The sequence below is a fragment of the Oncorhynchus kisutch genome, linkage group LG27, assembly GCF_002021735.2.
Source record: "Oncorhynchus kisutch isolate 150728-3 linkage group LG27, Okis_V2, whole genome shotgun sequence".
Taxonomy (NCBI): domain Eukaryota; kingdom Metazoa; phylum Chordata; class Actinopteri; order Salmoniformes; family Salmonidae; genus Oncorhynchus; species Oncorhynchus kisutch.
In genome coordinates, this window is record NC_034200.2 from 16786203 (window position 1) to 16807196 (window position 20994).

Genomic DNA, 20994 nt, shown 5'->3' on the forward strand with positions numbered 1-20994 from the left:
ATATTGGCTAAAACCCTGCTAATGCTATATATTGGCTAAAACCCTGCTAATGCCATATATTGGCTAAAACCCTGCTAATGCTATATATTGGCGAAAACTCTGGTAATGCTATATATTGGCTAAAACCCTGCTAATGCTATATATTGGCTAAAACCCTGCTAATGCTATATATTGGCTAAAACCCTGCTAATGCTATATATTGGCTAAAACCCTGCTAATGCTATATATTGGCTAAAACTCTGCTAATGCTATATATTGGCTAAAACTCTGCTAATGCTATATATTGGCTAAAACCCTGCTAATGCTATATATTGGCTAAAACCCTGCTAATGCTATATATTGGCTAAAACCCTGCTAATGCTATATATTGGCTAAAACCATGCTCATGCTATGTATTGGCTAAAACTCTGCTAATGCTATATATTGGCTAATGAAAGGCTCTGAAGCCACCTGTCAGCCCTCCATAGGAAAGAATGGAATTCTACAGTATTTCAATGATATGTTTCAGGTACAAAATATTTGTTGTTGTGGGAACAGTAACATTACTGTTACTGGCTACCTGCCAGTTCTCCATAGGAAAGAATGGAATTCTACAGTATTTCAATTATATGTTTCAGGTACAAAATATTTGTTGTTGTGGGAACAGTAACATTACTGTTACTGGCTACCTGCCAGTTCTCCATAGGAAAGAATGGAATTCTACAGTATTTCAATTATATGTTTCAGGTACAAAATATTTGTTGTTGTGTACTAACTAGCGTATGCCAATGACTGAAAGTCTATGGGTATCTACGAGTGTGATGTAATTTAAAAGTGTCCCTTTAATGTGTCTGCAAATTGAATAAACGTGACAAACACAAATGTAGACATTAACAAATGCATTCCTATTGCTTCCAAAATATTTTATATTTTATACAAAATTAGCAGAGTTCCATGATGGAGGTGTGGTGTCTTCAACACAACACCCCCTACAAATCATCTAGTGTATATATAAATCATTGGTGCTTTCCCACCAGGTCAGTGCAGTAGCACCCAGTGCCACAATGGGCAGCGTGGGGGTGAGGTCCTGCCAGGGGGAGGACCTGGAGCAAGAGCCGGCCAGAGTGATTGTGTAGTGCTGAATAATCTTTGTTAAGACTCCAGTGAACTTCGCCCACTTTCACATTTACTGCTTCTTCTGTGGGTTTATATAACAGCAGTAGGCATTAAGCAGCTATCTACCACCACACACACCAATAGCCAGGACACCCCCACATAGGGCAAACATGGGGAAACACTGCCTCCCTGACCGGGGATGTATCTATGATCATTTAGAAAGAGGCAGAGAAAGTGATGTCATGCTACAGCCTTCCACATGAATCATGGCTGGCTAGTAGAACTGGAGAACTGATTCTATTCTAGTTATATTATATTCCATCCAGAGATAGAGGGGAAAATATGAAATGCCAACTAAACCAATACAGTAGTAGTCCATCTATAGTGTTGTCAGGGAGGCACCTGCCTACCTTCCTACCATTTATTATCAATGGAAATACAGTAAACACTACAGATCAACTCCAGATAATGCCTAATGAACAAAACACTTTGTCCTGGCCAAGGGTAGGCAATAGGTCTATTCTTAAGAGTGGCCCTGAAGATTAAGGGAACCTTTTAAGTGACCATAAATCTAGATCAAGTAAAGGTCGTCGATTGGGAGTGCATTCCCTGTACAGCGTTCCGAATCCCAATGGCGTATGTGTGTGAGAGAGTGAGTGAGTGAGCGAGCGAGAAAGGATTTTCCCCAGTGATTCCCTCTTTCAATGAAAGGGTGGGAGGTTGACGTAGATGTGATGCTTGTGTGTGTGTGTGTGTGTGTACTCTCTCTCTCCTCTCCCGACTCCTGCTGTTATGCAAGTGTTACGAAACCTTACATTGGAAAACATGAGCCCTTTGATCAGCCAGCACAGAGCCAGGGAGATGACACACACAGAACATTGTCTTTAGTGACAGAGGCCTGTGTGTTTGTTTTTGTGTGTGTGCGCATATGTATGTATGTATGTATATACATATACAGTTGAAGTCGGAAGTTTACCCTACACTTAGGTTGGAGTCATTAAAACTTGTTTTTCAACCACTCCACAAATGCCTTGTTAACGAACTATAGTTTTGGCAAGTCGGTTAGGACATCTACTTTGTGCATGACACAAGTAATTTTCCCCAACTCTGAGGATTAGTTTTTCCAGCAGGACAATGCTCCATGCCACACAGCCAGGTCAATCAAGGTGTGGATGGAGGACCACCAGATCAAGACCCTGTCATGGCAAGCCCAATCTCCAGACCTGAACCCCATTGAAAACCTCTGGAATGTGATCAAGAGGAAGATAGATGGTCACAAGCCATCAAACAAAGCCGAGCTGCTTGAATTTTTGTGTCAGGAGTGACATAAAGTCACCCAACATCAATGTGAAAGACTGGTGGAAGGCCTGCCAACACGCAAGAAAGCTGTGATTGAAAATCAGGGTTATTCCACCAAATATTGATTTCTGAACTCTTCCTATGTTAAAACATTACTATTGTGTTGTTTAAAAATAAGAACTTATTTTCTTTGCATTATTCGAGGTCTGACAACACTGTTATTTTTGTTATTTTGACCAGTAGTCATTTTCTGCAAATAAATGCTCTAAATGACAATATTCTTTGTCAGTAGTTTTTTTTAAATAAAAAAAAAAATGTTCATTTTACCCAAACACATACCTATAAACAGTAAAACCAGAAAATATGGAAGGCTGTGAAGTGTGCAGAGAGGACATCTAAATGATTGTGTGAAGTGTGCAGAGAGGACATCTAAATGATTGTGTGAAGTGTGCAGAGAGGACATCTAAATGATTATGTGAAGTGTGCAGAGAGGACATCTAAATGATTGTGTGAAGTGTGCAGAGAGGACATCTAAATGATTGTGTGAAGTGTGCAGAGAGGACATCTAAATGATTGTGTGAAGTGTGCAGAGAGGACATCTAAATGATTGTGTGAAGTGTGCAGAGAGGACATCTAAATGATTGTGTGAAGTGTGCAGAGAGGACATCTAAATGATTGTGTGAAGTGTGCAGAGAGGACATCTAAATGATTGTGTGTTAGTTTGTTTGTGAGCATGTGTTTGAGAATGTGAGTGTGAGAGGGACAGAAAGATAGGGGGAGGGGATAAGAGAGAGAGTGACAGAGAGAAAAGGGAAGAGAAAACAAGGCCAACAGAGTGAGAGAGGAGAAAGAGAGAGAGATAGCAGCTAAAGGCAGGCACATCCTTTAGCCTAGGGGAGAGACAGACCCAGATGAAGGGAACTCTACAGTAAAATTGTGTGTAAACATCAGTCATCTGCCAGCATGCGAAAGAGCAGAAAAATCAGTGTACCTAGCCCACATATACACACAGGCCTCTCTCTATATATATATACACACACACACACACACACACACACACACACACACACACACACACACACACACACACACACTCTGCAATTGTAATCCTTGGGCAGGCAGCTTAAGCGTTTGTTCAGGCAACCTAAGTCCAAACAGTGTAATATATATGTACATATTTATACAGTTGAAGTTGGAAGTTTACATACACCTTAGCCAAATACATTTAAACTCAGTTTTTCACAATTCCTGAAATTTAATCCTAGTAAAAATTCCCTGTCTTAGGTCAGTTAGGATCACCACTTTATTTTAAGAATGTGAATAGGTCAGAATAATAGTAGGTGGAAGGATTTATTTCAGCTTTTATTTCTTTCATCACATTCCCAGTGCTTTCGAAGTTCACAAACACTCAATTAGTATTTGGTAGCGTTGCCTTTCAAATTGTTTGGTGAATTTTGGCCCATTTCTCCTGACAGAGATGGTGGAACTGAGTCAGGTTTGTAGGCCTCCTTGCTCGCACACGCTTTTTCAGTTCTGCCCAAAAAATTATGGGATTGAGGTCAGGGCATTGTGATGGCCACTCCAATACCTTGATTTTGTTGTCCTTAAGCCATTTTGCCACAACTTCGGAAATATGCTTGGGGTCATTGTCCATCTGGAAGACCCATTTGCGACCAAGCTTTAACTTCCTGACTGATGTCTTGAGATGTTGCTTCAATATATCCACATAATTTTCCTGCCTCATGGCACCATCCATTTTGTGAAGTGCACCAGTCCCTCCTGCAGAAATATACCCCCACAACATGATGCTGCCACCCCCGTGCTTTACGTTTAGGATGGTGTTCTTTGGCTTGCAAGCCTCCCCCTTTTTCCTCCAAACATAACAATGGTCATTATAGCCAAAAAGTGAAATATTTTTTTTAATCAGACCAGAGGACATTTTCCAAAAAGTACGATCTTTGTCCCCATGTGCAGTTGCAAACCGTAGTCCGGCTTTTTTATGGCGGTTTTGGAGCAGTGGCTTCTTCCTTGCTGAGCGGCCTTTCTAGTTATGTCGATATAGGAATAATTTGACTGTGGATATAGATACTTTTGTACCCGTTTCCTCCAGCATCTTCACAAGGTCCTTTTGCTGTTGCTCTGGGATTGATTGGCACTTTTCGCACAAAAGTACTTTTCGGCTGTGTGGTTCCATGGTGTTTATACTTGCATACTATTGTTTGTACAGATGAACGTGATACCTTCAGGCGTTTGGAAATTGCTCCCAAGGATGAACCAGACTTGTGAAGGTCTATAAATTGTTTTCTGAGGTCTTGGCTGATTTCTTTTGATTTTCCCATGATGTCAAGCAAAGAGGAATTGAGTTTGAAGGTAGGCCTTGAAATACATCCACAGTTGACTCAAATGATGTCAATTAGCCAATCAGAAACTTCTACAGCCATGACATAATCTTCTGGAATTTTCCAAGCTGTTTTCCAGGCACAGTCAACTTAGTGTATGTAAACTTCTGACCCACTGGAATTGTGATACAGTGAAGAATAAGTGAAATAATCTGTCTAACAATTGTTGGAAAAATGACGTGTCATGCACAAAGTAGATGTCCTAACCGACTTGCCAAAACTATAGTTTGTTAACAAGAAATTTGTGGAGTGGTTGAAAAACAAGTTTTAATGACTCCAACCTAAGTGTATGTAAACTTCCGACTTTAACTGTATATATAGCCTTATTCTACAATTTATTATATAGTTTCCTCCCCCCATCAATCTACACACAATACCCTATAATCCCTAAAAGTGCTTGTTTTTAATACGTTTCTAAAAACTCCTCTCGCTCTCATGCTGTCCTTGTTTTCTCTACCCTCTGCTCTGTCACTCTCTCTTATCCCCTCCTATCTATTTGTCCATCTCACACTCACATTCTTATACACATGCTCACAAACAAAAACTAACACACAATCATTTAGATGTTCTCTCGGCACACTTTTCACAGCCCTGCATAAAAAAACGGAAATATGACATTTACATAATTCTTCAGACCCTTTACTCAGTACTTTGTTGAAGCACCTTTGGCAATAATTACAGCCTCGAGTCTTCTTGGGTATGACGCAACAAGCATGGCACACCTGTATTTGGGGAGTTTCTTCCATTCTACTCTGCAGATCCTCTCAAGCTCTGTCAGGCTGGATGGGGAGCATCGTTGCACAACTATTTTCAGGTTTCTCCAGAGATGTTTGATCGGGGTCAAGTCCGGGCTCTAGCTGGGACACTCAAGGACATTTAGAGACTTGTGCCGAAGCCACTCCTGCATTTTCTTGGCTGTGTGCTTACGGTGGTTGTGAAGTTGGATGGTGAACTTTTGCCCCAGTCTGAGGTCCTGAGCGCTCTGGAGCAGATTTTCATCCGGGAACTCTGTACTTTGCTCTGTTCATCTTTGCTTCGATCCTGACTAGTCTCCCAGTCCCTGCTGCTGAAAAACATCCCCACAGCATGATGCTGCCACCAACATGCTTCACAGATTTCAAGTAAAAGACACATCTCAACATCAACTGTTCAGAGGACTGTGTGAATCAGGCCTTTGTGGTCAAATTGCTGCAAAGAAATCACTACAAAAAGGACACCAATAAGAAGAAGAGATTTGCTTGGGCCAAGAAACACGAGCAATGGACATTAGTCCGGTGGAAATTTGTCCTTTGGTCTGGAGTCCAAATCTGAGATTTTTGGTTCCAACCGCCGTGTCTTTGTGAGACGCGGTGTGTCTGAAAGGATGATCTCCGCATGTGTATTTCCCACTGTAAAGCAAGGAGGAGGTGTTATGGTGTGGGGGTCCTTGGCTGGTGACACTGTCTGTGATTTATTTAGAATTCAAGGAACACTTAACAACGTCTCAGTAATGACCAACATATCTGGATTGGAGCTGTGAACCCACACTTTCAATTGACCCATTTTAGGTAATACACTTCAAGTGTTAACGTACAGAAAACCCAGGCTTTTACGAATGTAGAAATCAGTGAAGCAGATATCAGAGCACAAGTCAACAGTAGATGGGCCAGGGTGTACATGCACATTTCCAGATATAATCATCAGTAATACAATCAGGGCACGGCAGAGGCCAGGGAGAGTGCTGCGATGTTCATTTATGACATTTGAATGTGCATTGGATGGGAACAAGATCATATTGTACAGCAATTTCATCATGCAACATTAATACAAAGCCAGCGAGGTGGTTATTATAGGATGGGAGGCCAAGAGTCTGTGTAACCAATAGAGAGTCAGAGTCCCGGGTGTGGGTATAAACAGTTTGTCCCATGGTTAGGTAAACAAGAAAGTTCATAGTCAACAAAGCAAGCAGGAGTTGAGGCAAATAGCAAAATGCACAAGAAAAAAATATTTAACGCCTTGGGGCTAGCCATTGTAAGTTCAGAGTCACTCGCCCCAACAGTGTGCGAAAGCTCGGGAGAGAGGGGGGAGTGTGGTGGGGGTACCTGTACCAGACAGGGGGAGACAACCAGGGCAGACAGTGGACAGATTGCCAGGTGGAATCCAAGCAGCAGTGCAGCAGGCAACAGGTGTCACACCCACTTGGGTGAATCTTTTATTTCTGGAGGCAGATTTCTTTTAGAAATTGCCAGTGAAGTTCTCTGAACAGTGTGAGTGGGCTTCAAAGGCCTCTTGATTTGGATGGGGTTGGCTGTGAGAGACTCCTTCCATTTGTTGGGCTGAAAGGCTTCGACACCTCTCACTTCACCCCTCAGTGCTAACTGAAGTTGTCTCAGAGCTTGGAAAAAGGAATCCTTAGTAGTAGTAATCCTTCCAGGTAATTTTGTCCAAAATTAGGTTGCAGGTTTGGAGTTTTGAATCTGGAGTGAAGGTTCTGCTGTGGAGTGTAGCATCTTGTATATGTCCCTGCCCAAAAGTTGATCTAAATCCAAAAACATGTTGAAAAATGTGATAGCTCACATGCAGCTGTGTCTCTCTCTCTATAAAGAGATATGCTTCACCTGACATGTGAAGCACATCAAGAAGCTGTTTAAACAGCATGATCATTACACAGGTGCACCTTGCGCAATAAAAGGCCACTAAAATGTGCAGTTGTGTCACACAACACAATGCCACAGATGCCTCAAGTTTTGAGGGAACGTGCAATTGGCATGCTGACGACGGGAATGTCCACCAGAGCTGTTTCCAGATAATGTAATGTTTAATTTCTCTACCATAAGCTGCCTCTCCAATGTTGTTTTTGAGAATTAGGCAGTACGTCCAACCCTTCCTCACAAACGTACCAGGGGGAGACGGGCCAGGGCTAACGGTGAACAGATCGCCAGGTGGAATCCAAGCAGTGCAGCAGGCAACGGGAGTAGGAGTCACGTGTAACCACATCCGGCTTCTTCACCTATGGGATCGTCTGAGACCAGCCATCCGGACAGCTGATAAAACCTTTTTGTTTTGTTTTTGCACACAAAGAATTTCTGCAAAAACTGCCAGAAACCGTCTCAGGGAAGCTAATCGGCATGCTTGTCATCCTCACCAGAATCTTGACCTGACTCGTAACGGACTTCAGTGGGTAAATACTCACCTTTGATGGTCACTGGCACGCTGGAAAAGTGTGCTCTTCACGTCAAGTGTGGGCGAGCGGTTTGCTGATGTCAACATTGTGAACAGAGTGCCCCATGGTGTTAGTGGGGTTATGGTATTGGCAATTTGAATGCACAGAGATAATGTAACGTGACGTGATCCTGCCATTCATCCGTCCCGTCATCACCTCATGTTTCAGCATGATAATGCACGGCCTCATGTCACAAGGATCTGGACACAACTCCTGGAAGCTGAAAATGTTCCAGTTCTTCCATGGCCTGCATACTCACCAGACATGACACCCATTGAGCATGTTTGGGATGCTCTGGATCGACGTGTATGACAGCGTGTTCCAGTTCCCGCCAATATCCAGCAATGTTGCACAGCCAGTGAAGCGGAGTGTTACAGCATTTCACAGGTCACAATGAACAACTCTATGTGAAGGAGTTGTGTCACGCTGCATGAGGCAAATGGTGGTCACACCAGATACTGACTGGTTTTCTGATTCACACCTCTACCTTTTTTTGTAAGGTATCGGTGACCAAAAAATGCAAATCTGTATTCCCAGTCATGTGAAATCCATAGATTAGGGCCTAATGGATTTATTTAAATTGACTGATTTCCTTATATGAACTGTAACTCAGCAAAATCTTTGAAATTGTTGCATTGATATTTCTGTTCAGTGTGTGTGTGTATGTATGTATGTATGTATGTATGTATGTATGTATGTATGTATGTATGTATGTATGTATGTATGTATGTATGTATGTATGTGTGTGTGTGTGTGTGTGTGTGTGTGTGTATGTATGTATGTATGTATGTATGTATGTGTGTGTATGTATGTATGTATGTATGTATGTATGTATGTATGTATGTATGTATGTATGTATGTATGTATGTATGTATGTATGTGTGTATGTGTGTATGTATGTATGTATGTATGTATGTATGTATGTATGTATGTATGTATGTATGTATGTATGTATGTATGTATGTATGTATGTATGTATGTATGTGTGTGTGTATGTATGTATGTATGTATGTATGTATGTATGTATGTATGTATGTATGTGTGTATGTATGTATGTATGTATGTGTGTATGTGTGTATGTATGTATAAATAAATAAAATTGGGGTGAAAAACACTTTCAGTGTAAACCTAAATGACTAAAACCAGATATAAAGTATGTAGGAAAAATAGACCTCTATATTTTGGGGAATATAATCTTGAGAACTAAACAACCTAAATAAAAGCTCAACAGGGAGAATTGACATTTCCAAAAACAATTCATTTAGCCGTATTGATTTTGGATATTATGTTTGAGCATAAGAACACAGCCATGGCAAAATGTGTAGAACTGCAGGAAATTAGCTTTCAAACGGTATAGTATTATCTCAGCTCCATGGAGGAAAATGCAGTAAATTGGCATCAAAATGCCCCCAAAAAATCTACATGGCCAAGAAATTCAGCCGCGCAGACTGGCCGAAGGCACCAATTGCCACGCCCCTTGCCACGCCCACCACATGAGCCAGAAATAGGTTTGAAGCATCACAGTAACCACGTTTCCATCCACAGTTTTTATATGAGTAAAGTCATATTGTGAAGAAAAAAAAGGGGAGGCACATTTTCCCAGTCTAACTCCTATGCAATGACACTGTTCAGGTCATTGGGTTGTTTTGTAGCTTTGTTGCGAGACATTGCATCAGAAATAAGGTAGACAAGCCGTGTATTAGCCAAAACAGCCCATAGAGCTCATGTAGCTTGAGGGCCTTACCGCCAATCCATCTTTCTTAATGCTGAGTGCCAAGCAGAGATGCTTTGCATGTCATTTTTACAGCCACTCTAACCACAAGGCCACTGAGGTACTAGTTGGGCCACTGAGCAATGTTGAATTCTAGGTCAAATCTATAGCCTCAAACCTCCACAAGGCTCTCTTGTCTGACTCACTGTGAACACAGTCGTGTGTGTGTGTGTGTGTGTGTGTGTGTGTGTGTGTGTGTGTGTGTGTGTGTGTGTGAAAGTCATGACATGAATGATGTGTCAGGTCATTGGGATGAGCAATACCACACCATGTTTGATGATAACATGCTAGCAGAGGGCAGGAGATTTCATTGAATTGTATACAGTACACACACACACAAATACAACACACAAACATGTGTTACGTGTGAATTGAACGGCACGCACAGAACAGCGCTCAGACATCATCCGGTTTCTGGTTCCAGGCTGTGACCCTCCCAGGTTTGAGTAACACCCCTGAGTGTCTCTGCTTATTTCAGATGTGTGTTTGGGAGGTAAGAACACTGAGGCACTGGACTCACCCCCCCTCTCTCCCTCATTCCTTTCCTATTCCTTTCCTTTCTCTCCTGTCTTCCCTTCCTCCTTACCTCCTCTCCATATCACTTGCACCATTCTCCTCCCATCCTCTCTCTGCAGATAGAGTGGATGGTGGTCTGTGTTAGTGTGACAACAGATGAATCGCTTCTGCCTGCTAAACTTCAGCCCCAATCCCAGCATCAGCCCGAGTCTCCACCCTAGTCCCAGCCTCAACCCCAGTCCCAGCCTCAACCCCAGTCCCAGCCTCAACCCCAGTCCCAGCCTCAACCCCAGTCCCAGCCTCAACCCCAGCGAATAGCCTCAGCAGTGTGTCCTCGATACAGCCAGAGGGCCATCGGGCTCAAGGATACACTGTTGACAGTCATGGGTCATTGCAGTCCAGGGAGTGTGTGACACACTCATGAATGATGCAGGACACCAACACACAAATACACACACTGCTTAAGCCTTACAGGTCTGTCGCGCACGCACACACACACACACGCACGCGCACACACATATAACAAAGCCCATAAACAAGACTCCACACATCTCAAAGGTCTCTGGAACGCTACACAGTGAACATAATATGGAGAGAACATTGGGGGTAGAACATAATGTGCTGGCCAATTTCACACGTCACAGAGAACAAGGTACAGAGCCTTCGGGAAAGTATTCACACCCCCCGACTTTTTCCACACTTTGTTAGGTTACAGCGTATTCTAAAATGTATTAGAAATCCCCCCCCATAATGACAAAGCAAAAACAGGTTTTTAGAACTTTTGAAAATGTATTAGAAATGTAAACATGTAATATCATATCTACATAAGTATTCAGTCTTTACTCAGTACTTTGCTGAAGCACATTTGGCAGTGATTACAGCCTTTAGTATTCTTGGCTTTGACACTACAAGCTTGGCACACCTGTATTTAGGGAGTTTCTCCCATTCTTCTCTGCAGATCCTCTCAAGCTCTGTCAGGTTGGGTGGGGAGTGTTGCTACACAGCTATTTTCAGGTCTCACCAGAGATGTTCGATCGGGTTCAAGTCCGGGCTCTGGCTGGGCCACTCAAGGACATTCAGAGACTTGTCCTGAAGTCAGTCCTGCGTTGTCTTGGCTGTGTGCTTAGGGTCATAGTCCTGTTGGAAGGTGAACCTTCACCCCTCTCTGAGGTCCTGAGCACTCTGGAGCAGATTTTCATCAAAGATCGCTCTGTACTTTGCTCTGTTCATCTTTGCCTCAATCCTGACTAGTCTCCCAGTCCCAGCTGCTGTAAAACATTCCCACAGCATGATGCTGCCACCACCATGCTTCACCGTAGGGATGGTATTGGCCAGGTTTTCTCCAGACGTGATGCTTGGCATTCAGGTCTAAGAGTTCAATCTTGGTTTCATCAGACGAGAGAATCTTGTTTCTCATGGTCCGAGAGTCTTTAGGTGCCTTTTGGCAAACGCCAATCGGGCAGTCATGTGCGTTTTACTGAGGAGTGGCTTCCGTCTGGCCACTCTACTATAAAGGCCTAATTGGTGGAGTGCTGCAGAGATGGTTGTCCTTCTGGAAGGTTCTCCCATCTCCACAGAGGAACTCTGGAGCTCTGTCAGATTGACCATCGTGTTCTTAGTCACCTCCCTGACCAAGGCTCTTCTCCCCCGATTGCTCGTTTGGCCGGGCGGCCAGCTCTAGGAAGAGTCTTGGTGGTTCCAAACTTCTTCCATTTAAGAATGATGGAGGTGACTGTACTTGGAGACCTTCAATGCTGCAGAAATGTGTTGGCACCCTTCCTCAGATCTGTGCCTCGACAAAATCATGTCTCGGAAATCTATGGACAATTCCTTCGACCTCGTGGCTTGGTTTTTGCTCTGACATGCACTGTCAACTGTGGGACCTTATATAGACAGGTGTGTGCCTTTCCAAATCAAGTTGTCAAAGTATCTCAAGGATGATCAATGGAAACAGGATGCACCGGAGCTATATTTCAAATTTCATAGCAAAGGATCTGAATACTTATGTAAATATATTTTTTTTTATACATTTGCAAAAACAAGAAAGTAACCTGTTTTCGCTTTGTCATTATGGGATATTGTGTGTAGATTGCTGAGGATATATTACATTTTTTATCCATTTTAGAATAAGGCTGTACCGTAACAAAATGTGGAAAAAGTCAAGGGGTGCTTTCCGAAGACACTTCAGAACATTAAATTGAGACAAGCATCTGAAACGCATCATGCCATATGGACTAGGGCGATATGGCCAAAAAAAAAAAAACTTATCAGGAATTCACAATATATATCTCAAAAATGTTTTCCACAACCATCAGATACACAAATGATTTAATTAATTCATCAAAATAGTTTAACCTGCTTTTGCTTTTGCAATAATCACTGATCTGGCTTTCAAGTCTGTTGCAAATTTTACTATAACCATTTATAATGCACATTCACTAATAATGTGAATGTGCATTATGCAGTTCATTCGGGTATAGAAAATGAACACGGCTCATCAACTATCTCTCAAGCACACGTGCTAGTCTACAGTCCGCTAATCTTTATATTTCAGTTAGCCAACTTTAATCTATTTGCTAGCTTACCAGGTTGAGCAGTTGAATTGCTATTCAACACACCCTTCTGTCTGTCTCCAACTGTTTGAACAGCGCGTTAGCCTGTCCACTTTGTTCAGATCTGATCATCTATGTTGCAATCAAGTGGCCTACCTTATATGATTCTGTTTTATGCTTATTGTACATTTGTAAAACACAGAGTAGACAGCACAGGAGGTTGGTGGCACCTTCATTGGGGAGGATGGGCTTGTGGTAATGGCTGGAGTGGAATAAGTGGAATGGTGTCAAATACAATCAAACACGTGTTTCCTGTGTTTGATGCCATACCACTTGCTCCGTTCCAGCCATTATTATGAGACATCCTCCCCTCACCAGCCTCCACTGGTAGACAGCTAGTACGACAGTCTTAGGCCAAAATGCTGCTAGCCGGTACTCCAATGATGAGAGCGACAAGCCGAGCATTCATTTTCCAGAATCAATGTTCATTGATACTCTCGTTTTTGTAGTGTCTGCGCAATGCGCAATTTAATTAGTTAAGACATAAAAAAGGCTTTCGTCAGAAAAGTTTACTTCTCTATTACAATAAAATAATGTGTTTTGGTGTCCATATGACCGATTCTGTTGGAACAAACCTCAAATGCAAATATCGAGATGAAACCACTTTGCATGAGGGGCTTGGCGTGTGTGTAAACCATTGAGGAAGAGGCAAAGTGAGAGGTTTTACTCTCACAGAAAATCTGTCCAAAATAAGGCCAATGCATTTCTATGGGCTTATTTTAGACCTGAGCTTGTCGCCTGCCTTCCCGCCTTTGGGACAACGACTCCCAATGTTAGGGCGGAGACATGCATCTTGTCATTATATGCAGATTCCTGGTGTAAAGGCGGTGCCCCCAGCACAGAGGGAAGGAGATGAGACCAAAAATATAACATTAGAACAAGCCGACAAGCGTACGTAAAAACAAAACAAAAATAACAAAACCTTGAATATCTCACAAAAACAATCATTCTAATTCATTCGATATATCGCCCAGCCCTAATATGGACCAGTCAGCGTCACCATCTAGATAGCATGTTACTATGTCAACATTCACATTCTGCCAATCAACACAGTCATTAGCTAGTCATTAGTTCAGTAAGCAACCCACTCCCATATGGTCTTTGCAGGTGGGTGTACTTTATTGTGAGGGAGGGAGACAAAGAGGGAGAGCGGTAACAATATTGTTGTCTTGAGGTAGGATACAATAGCTCTCTCACACAGTGTCATTTTGGTTTACCCCAGCAGCATCGGACCCCCAAGAGAGTACACCATGGGAGGGTGTAACGTGAGAGCAGAGGGGTGATTGAGGGATGGCCAGATTTCTCTCTCCAATCCCTATATAAAATGACCTCAGTCGGGTAGGTAGTCCTGAAACCTGCATACAAACACTGTGATGACATGTTTTAGTAATCACACATGGTATGTGTGTGTGCATGCTTGCGTATGTGTGTTCTTGTCTCTGTGCACGCGATTACATCTGTGTGTTTGTGCGCGTGTCTGAGCACGTCCGTGTGTGTGTGTGTGTGTGTGTGTGTGTGTGTGTGTGTGTGTGTGTGCGCGCGTCTCTCCATCCTTGTGTGTATGTATTCAGTGATTAATTACCTTGCGCTGGGGGACTTCTGCCTGTCTTTAATATGGTCCTGTGTTTCCTTGTTTATTTTCAGCACTGCATTATTAATGGCTGCTGGATGTTTCACCCTGGCCTGCTGCTGCTCCTGCTGCCAGGACACCTGTCTGTCTGCATCTCTCTCCATTTCTCTCTCTCTCAATACCTTTTCACCCTCCCTCTCTCTCTCTCAATGGTCTTTTGTCTCTCTCCCTTTTCTCAGTGCCAGTCTTAATATCCATCTCTTTCACACAGTCTCCCTCTCTACGTCGGTATCACTCCATCTCGTCTCTCCCTCGGTCACTAAAGCAGGGAAAGTCAGTGAGTAGTCAGTGAGTCTCCACTCACTGCAGATCTGTAGGTCCATGTACCTACTACTCGGGCTTGGTAATATATTTAATTAATGTTTGTTTTTGCGCGATATTCCAAATGTCTGTATCGTAATAATCCATGTTTTGTTCTTTTTTTTGTTTTTATGAGCGTGTAAGTTGGCTTGTCACCATGTTGTATTTTTGGTCTCGTCTCCTTTGCTCCTCTGTGCACCTTTCCATTTACACCAGAGATCTGTATATAATGACGAGATGTCTCCGCCTTAACAATGGGAGTCGTTGTCCAAAAGGTGGGAAGGTAGGCGACAAGCTTAGGTCCAACATAAGCCATTAGAAACGCAATGGCCTTATTTTGGACAGATTTTAGCGAGAGTGAAGCCTCTTGCTTCACCTCTTCCTCTATGGTTTACAGACACACCAAGCCCCTCCCCCTGCCTCTAACACCAATAAAATGAGAGATCACATCTTCCTCTCTGACAAGCGGTTTCAACTCGTTATTTGAGGTTTGATCCAACAGATTTGGTAATATGGACACCAAAACACATGGAGGCATTATTTTACTGTAATAGAGAAGTAAACTTTTCTAATGATAGCCTTTCTATGTCTCAACTACTCAAAATGCACGCAGAGCAGACACTAAAACCAGAGTATCAATGGACAGTCAGTTTGTCGCGCGCTGCGTTAGCGGCATTTTAGCCAGACTGTTATACTAGCTGTCTGGTCAGTTTTATAAAATGTGCAATAAGCATGAAATACAATTATAGAAGGAATTGGCAATTCGTTCTGAGAAATAAATTATTGCTGACTGTTTGAAATGCAGCGTTTTTTTTCCCTTTAATTGTACAACAATGCTCATTTAGAGAAAATATTTTTACAAATCTAGATACTGTACAGTATATTGTGAATCGCCCATAAGTTTTGGGGAAAAAATTAGATATGATTCTTAGGCTATATCGCCCAGCCCTACCTACTGGATGTAATGTCATGTGATAACATTATGGGGACAAAGACCTGTCATCAGCAATAGCCGAGTACAGGACAATATCACACACACGACTGTATATACAGTACGTAACTACTGTATGATCTCTCTGCCTCTGGAACGGGGGTTTGTTCTCTCACACCCCTTCTATCTCTAGTGTGTGTGTGTGTGTGTGTGTGTGTGTGTGTGTGTGTGTGTGTGTGTGTGTCAGACTCAACCAGCCGCAGCTCTCTAATCACTGAGAAACTGATGATAAGTGAGTTAGGTCACATATCCAAAGGTCAACATTTAAGGAAGGCATTGAAACAGTGTCTCAGTCTGTTTTTCTGAAGTTTCATGAAATACAGCAGAATACACTGCATAGCCTACACCTGTAGTACATACACTATACCCACAACACAGTCCATACTAGACTTCAGCTATTGTATTAGTGTGTAGTGTAATATATACAGTTGAAGTCAGAAGTTTACATACACTTAGGTTGGAGTCATTAAAACTTGTTTTTCAACCACTCCACAAATTTCTTGTTAACAAACTATAGTTTTGGCAAGACGGTTAGGACATCTACTTTATGCATGACAAGTAATTTTTCAAACAATTACTTAGATTATTTCACTTATAATTCACTGTATCACAATCCCAGTTGGTCAGAAGTTTACATAGACTAAGTTGACTGTGCCTTTAAACAGCTTGGAAAATTCCAGAAAATGTCATGGCTTTGGAAGCTTCTGATAGGCTAATTGACATAATTTGAGTCAATTGGAGGTGTACCTGTGGATGTATTTCAAGGCCTACCTTCAAACTCAGTGCCTTTTTGCTTGACATCATGTGAAAATCAGATCAGCCAAGACCTGGTTCATCCTTGGGAGCAATTTCCAAATGCCTGAAGGTACCACATTCATCTGTACAAACAATAGTACACAAGTATAACCACCATGGGACCACGCAGCCATCGTACCGCTCAGGAAGGAGACGCGTTCCGTCTCCTAGAGATGAACGTACTTTGGTGCAAAAAGGGCAAATCAATCCCAGAACAACAGCAAAGGACCTTTTTTTAAATGTGTTACTTTATTTAACTAGGCAAGTCAGTTAAGAACAAATTCAATCACAGCCTAGGAACAGTGGGTTAACTGCCTTGCAGAACTTTACCTTGTCTGCTCGGGGATTAGATCTTGCAACCTTTCAGTTACTAGTCCAATGCTCTAACCACTAGACTACCTAACGCCCCCTTCGCATTGTGAAGATGCTGGAGAAAACAGATACAAAAGTATCTATATACACAGTAAAACGAGTCCTATATCGACATAACCTGAAAGGCCGCTCAGCAAGGAAGCCACTATTCCAAAACCGCCATAAAAAAAGCCAGACTACGGTTTGCAACTGCACAAGGGGACAAAGATCATACTTTTTGGAGAAATGTCCTCTGGTTTGATGGAACAGAAATAGAACCGTTTGGCCATAATGACCATCATTATGTTTGGAGGACAAAGGGGAGACTTGCAAGCCGAAGACACCATCCTAACCGTGAAGCACAGGGGTGGCAGCATCATGTTGAGGGGGTGCTTTGCTGCAGGAGGGACTGGTGCACTTCACAAAATAGATGGCGACATGAGGGAGGAAAATTATGTAGATATATTGAAGCAACATCTCAAGACATCAGTCAGGAAGTTAAAGCTTGGTCGCAAATGGGTCTTCCAAATGGACAATGACCCAAAGCATACTTCCAAAGTTGTGGGAAATGGCTTAAGGACAACAAAGTCAAGGTATTGGAGGGGCCATCACAAAGCCCTGACCTCATTTGTGGGCAGAACTGAAAAAGTGTGTGCGAGCAAGGACAAACCTGACTCGGTTACACCATCTCTGTCAGAAGGAATGGGCCAAAATGCAACCAACTTATTGTGGGAAACATGTGGAAGGCTACCCGAAACATTTGACCCAAGTTAAACAATTTAAAAAGGCAATTCTACCAAATACTAATTAAGTGTATGTACACTTCTGACCCACTGGGAATGTGATGAAAGAAATAAAAGTTTAAATAAATCCTTCTCTCTAATATTATTCTGACATTTCACATTCTTAAAATAAAGTGGTGATCCTAACTGACCTAAGACAGGGAATTATTACTAGGATTAAATGTCAGGAATTGTGAAAAACTGAGTTTAAATGTATTTGGCTAAGGTTTATGTAAACTTACAACTTCAACTGTCTATATTTTCTAATTAAAGTGAGAGCGACACCTCTCCCAAACCACGATTCACTGAATCACTGTAGCTCCGTGTGCCTCTGTGTCTCTCTTTACCCGACCTGTACTGTTTGTGCTCCACGCTAATGACTTTCATTTGCAGCAGTCATGAAACATCAGGTTGCTTAATGAGACTGGAGGATGAGACCGGGACTGGGGAAGCTGGAGTCATCAGGGTCGCATTCATTAGGCACCACACAGAAGAAAACATTTTCAGTTTTCTGTTCCAAAACGTTTTACAACACAGGTCTCTCACAGCCGTGTATCATTATGACTTAGTCATGGGTTGGCAGTTAACAGGTTAAATATTAGTTTGTATAGAAAGAAGTATTATGAGTTTAGAGGCTATGCAACAGGGAGTATTTAGACTGACACAGGATCAGATACTTTCTTCACTCCCCTATTGGCTAAGGTTCAGATGGAGGCTATGGTAATCTGATCTTAGATGAGTGGTTAAGAGCAACTCCTACCTCGAGCACAGAAACAAGAAGGCTTTCATACAAGAGATAAAGAGATAGCGGAAGGGAGAGAGAGAACGAGGGAACGAGAGCACAAAGAAAGGGAAAGCAAGGAGGGGAGTGCCAGACTTATTAAAGGGCTGTGCTCTAGACTTCGCAGTGAGATCGACCGAACCAAGCAAACAGAGGAGGAGAGGGAAGGAGAGAAAAGGAGGAGAAGGAGTGAATGGATGAGATTGTGATTCTGTTGCACATTCCATGGCCCCACATTCTATGGTCCCAGTGTTTAACTACAGTATATTCGATAAGCAGCGGTGGGCTGCCACGGCTATATCACGGAACCACTCCCCCAAAAAATATATAGATTTATTATTATTATTATTAAACATTCACACACTACCCGTTCAAAAAATTTGGAGTCACATTTTTGTCCATTAAAATAACATTGATAAAAAAATATTTAAAAAATAAAGTTGATCACAAATACAGTGTAGACATTGTTAATGTTGTAAATGACTATTCAAGCTGGAAACGGCAGATTTTTTTATGGAATATCTACATAGGTGCAGAGTCCCATTTTCAGCAACCATCACTCCTGTGTTCCAATGGCACATTGTTAGCTAATCCAAGTTTATAATTTTAAAAGGCTAATTGATCATTAGAAAACCCTTTTGAATTTATGTTAGCACAGCTGAAAACTGTCGTTCTGATTAAAGAAGCAATAACTGGCCTTAAGACTAGTTGAGTATCTGGAGGATCAGCATTTGTGGGTTCGATTACAGGCTCAAAATGCCCAGAAACAAAGAATGTTCTTCTGAAACCAGTCAGTCTATTCTTGTTCTGAGAAATGAAGGCTATTCCATGCGAGAAATTGCCAAGAAACTGAAGATCTCGTACAACTGTGTACTATTCCATTCACAGAACAGCACAAACTGGATCTAACCAGTTTAGAAAGAGGAGTGGGAGGCTCCAGCGCACAACTGAGCAAGAGGACAAGTACATTAGTGTCTAATTTGAGAAACAGACGCCTCAAGTCCTCAACTGGCAGCTTTATTAAATAGTACCCGCAAAACACAAGTCTCAACATCAACAGTGAATGCTTGCTTTCTAGGTAGAGTTGTAAAGAAAAAATGATATCCAAGACTGACCAACAAAAAGAAAAGATTAAGATGGGCAAAATAACACAGACACTGGACAGAGGAAGATTGGGAAAAGGTTATTGATAGACTAATATATGTTTGAGGGGTTTGGATCACAAAGAAGAACATTTGTGAGACGCAGAAAAAATGAAGATGCTGGAGGAGTTGCTTGACACCATCTGCCAAGCATGGTGGAGGCAATGTGATGGTCTGCGGGTGCTTTGGTGGTGGTAAAAGTGGGAGATTTGTACAGAATAAAAGGGATCTTGAAGGAGGAAGGCCATCACTCAATTTTGAGTATCACTCAACGCCATCCCATACCCTCTGGACGGAGCTTAATTGGAGCCAATTTCCTCCTACAACAGGACAATGACCCAAAGCACAGCTCCAAACTATGCAAGAACTATTTAGGGAAGAAGCACTCAGCTGGTATTCGGTCTAAAATGGAGTGGCCAGCACAGTCACCAGATCTCAACCCTATTGAGCTGTTGTGGGAGCAGCATGACCTTATAATTTGCGATCAAATATGTTCTGAAAGCAAACATGTTGACATGAGAACCCTGATATCGGGGAATTTGTGCCATTCTGAAAAAATTGTTAGTGCCCATCAAGCCAATCCAATTTTTGGGAGGTGCTTCAGGAAGCATGGGGTGAAATCTCTTCAGATTACCTCAACAAATTGACAACTAGAATGCCAAAGGTCTGCAAAGCTGTACATTGAGGGAAAAAAAGTATTTGATCCCCTGCTGATTTTGTACGTTTGCCCACTGACAAGGAAATGATCAGTCTATAATTTTAAATGGTAGGTGTACTTGAACAGTGAGAGACAGAATAACAAAAAAAATCCAGAAAAACACGTGTCAAAAATTGTATAAATTGATTTGCATTTTAATGAGGGAAATAAGTATTTGACCCCCTCTCAATCAGAAAGATTTCTGGCTCCCAGTTGTCTTTGATGCAGGTAACGAGCTGAGATTAGGAGCACACTCTTAAAGAGAGTGCTCCTAATCTCAGTTTGTTACCTGTATAAAAGACACCTGTCCACAGAAGCAATCAATCAGATTCCAAACTCTCCACCATGGCCAAGACCAAAGAGCTCTCCAAGGATGTCAGGGACAAGAGTGTAGACCTACACGAAAGCAGAGTGTATTACAATCATCTCTGATGGGTGGTCTAATGTTCTTGGGCAAGGAATAATTAACTACATCATCTCCCCCCTCAACCAGTATTCTACAAGAGCAAAGACACAAGGGACAACAGACACACCAGTCTCTACATTGCAGATGAGCTGAAGGCAGTGATCTAAATACCACAGAAGGTATTTGCACTGGTGACAGATAATGCTGAGAACATGAAGGCTGCTT

The 20994-nt window shown here is 42.2% G+C and overlaps 1 protein-coding gene across 1 annotated transcript in view; it reads right to left on the reverse strand.

The window, feature by feature from the left end:
• Positions 1–20994, reverse strand: part of LOC109871887 (PH domain leucine-rich repeat protein phosphatase 1-like) — an 81094-nt gene that overhangs the window by 45132 nt on the left and 14968 nt on the right. The gene's annotated exons all lie outside the window — the stretch shown is intronic.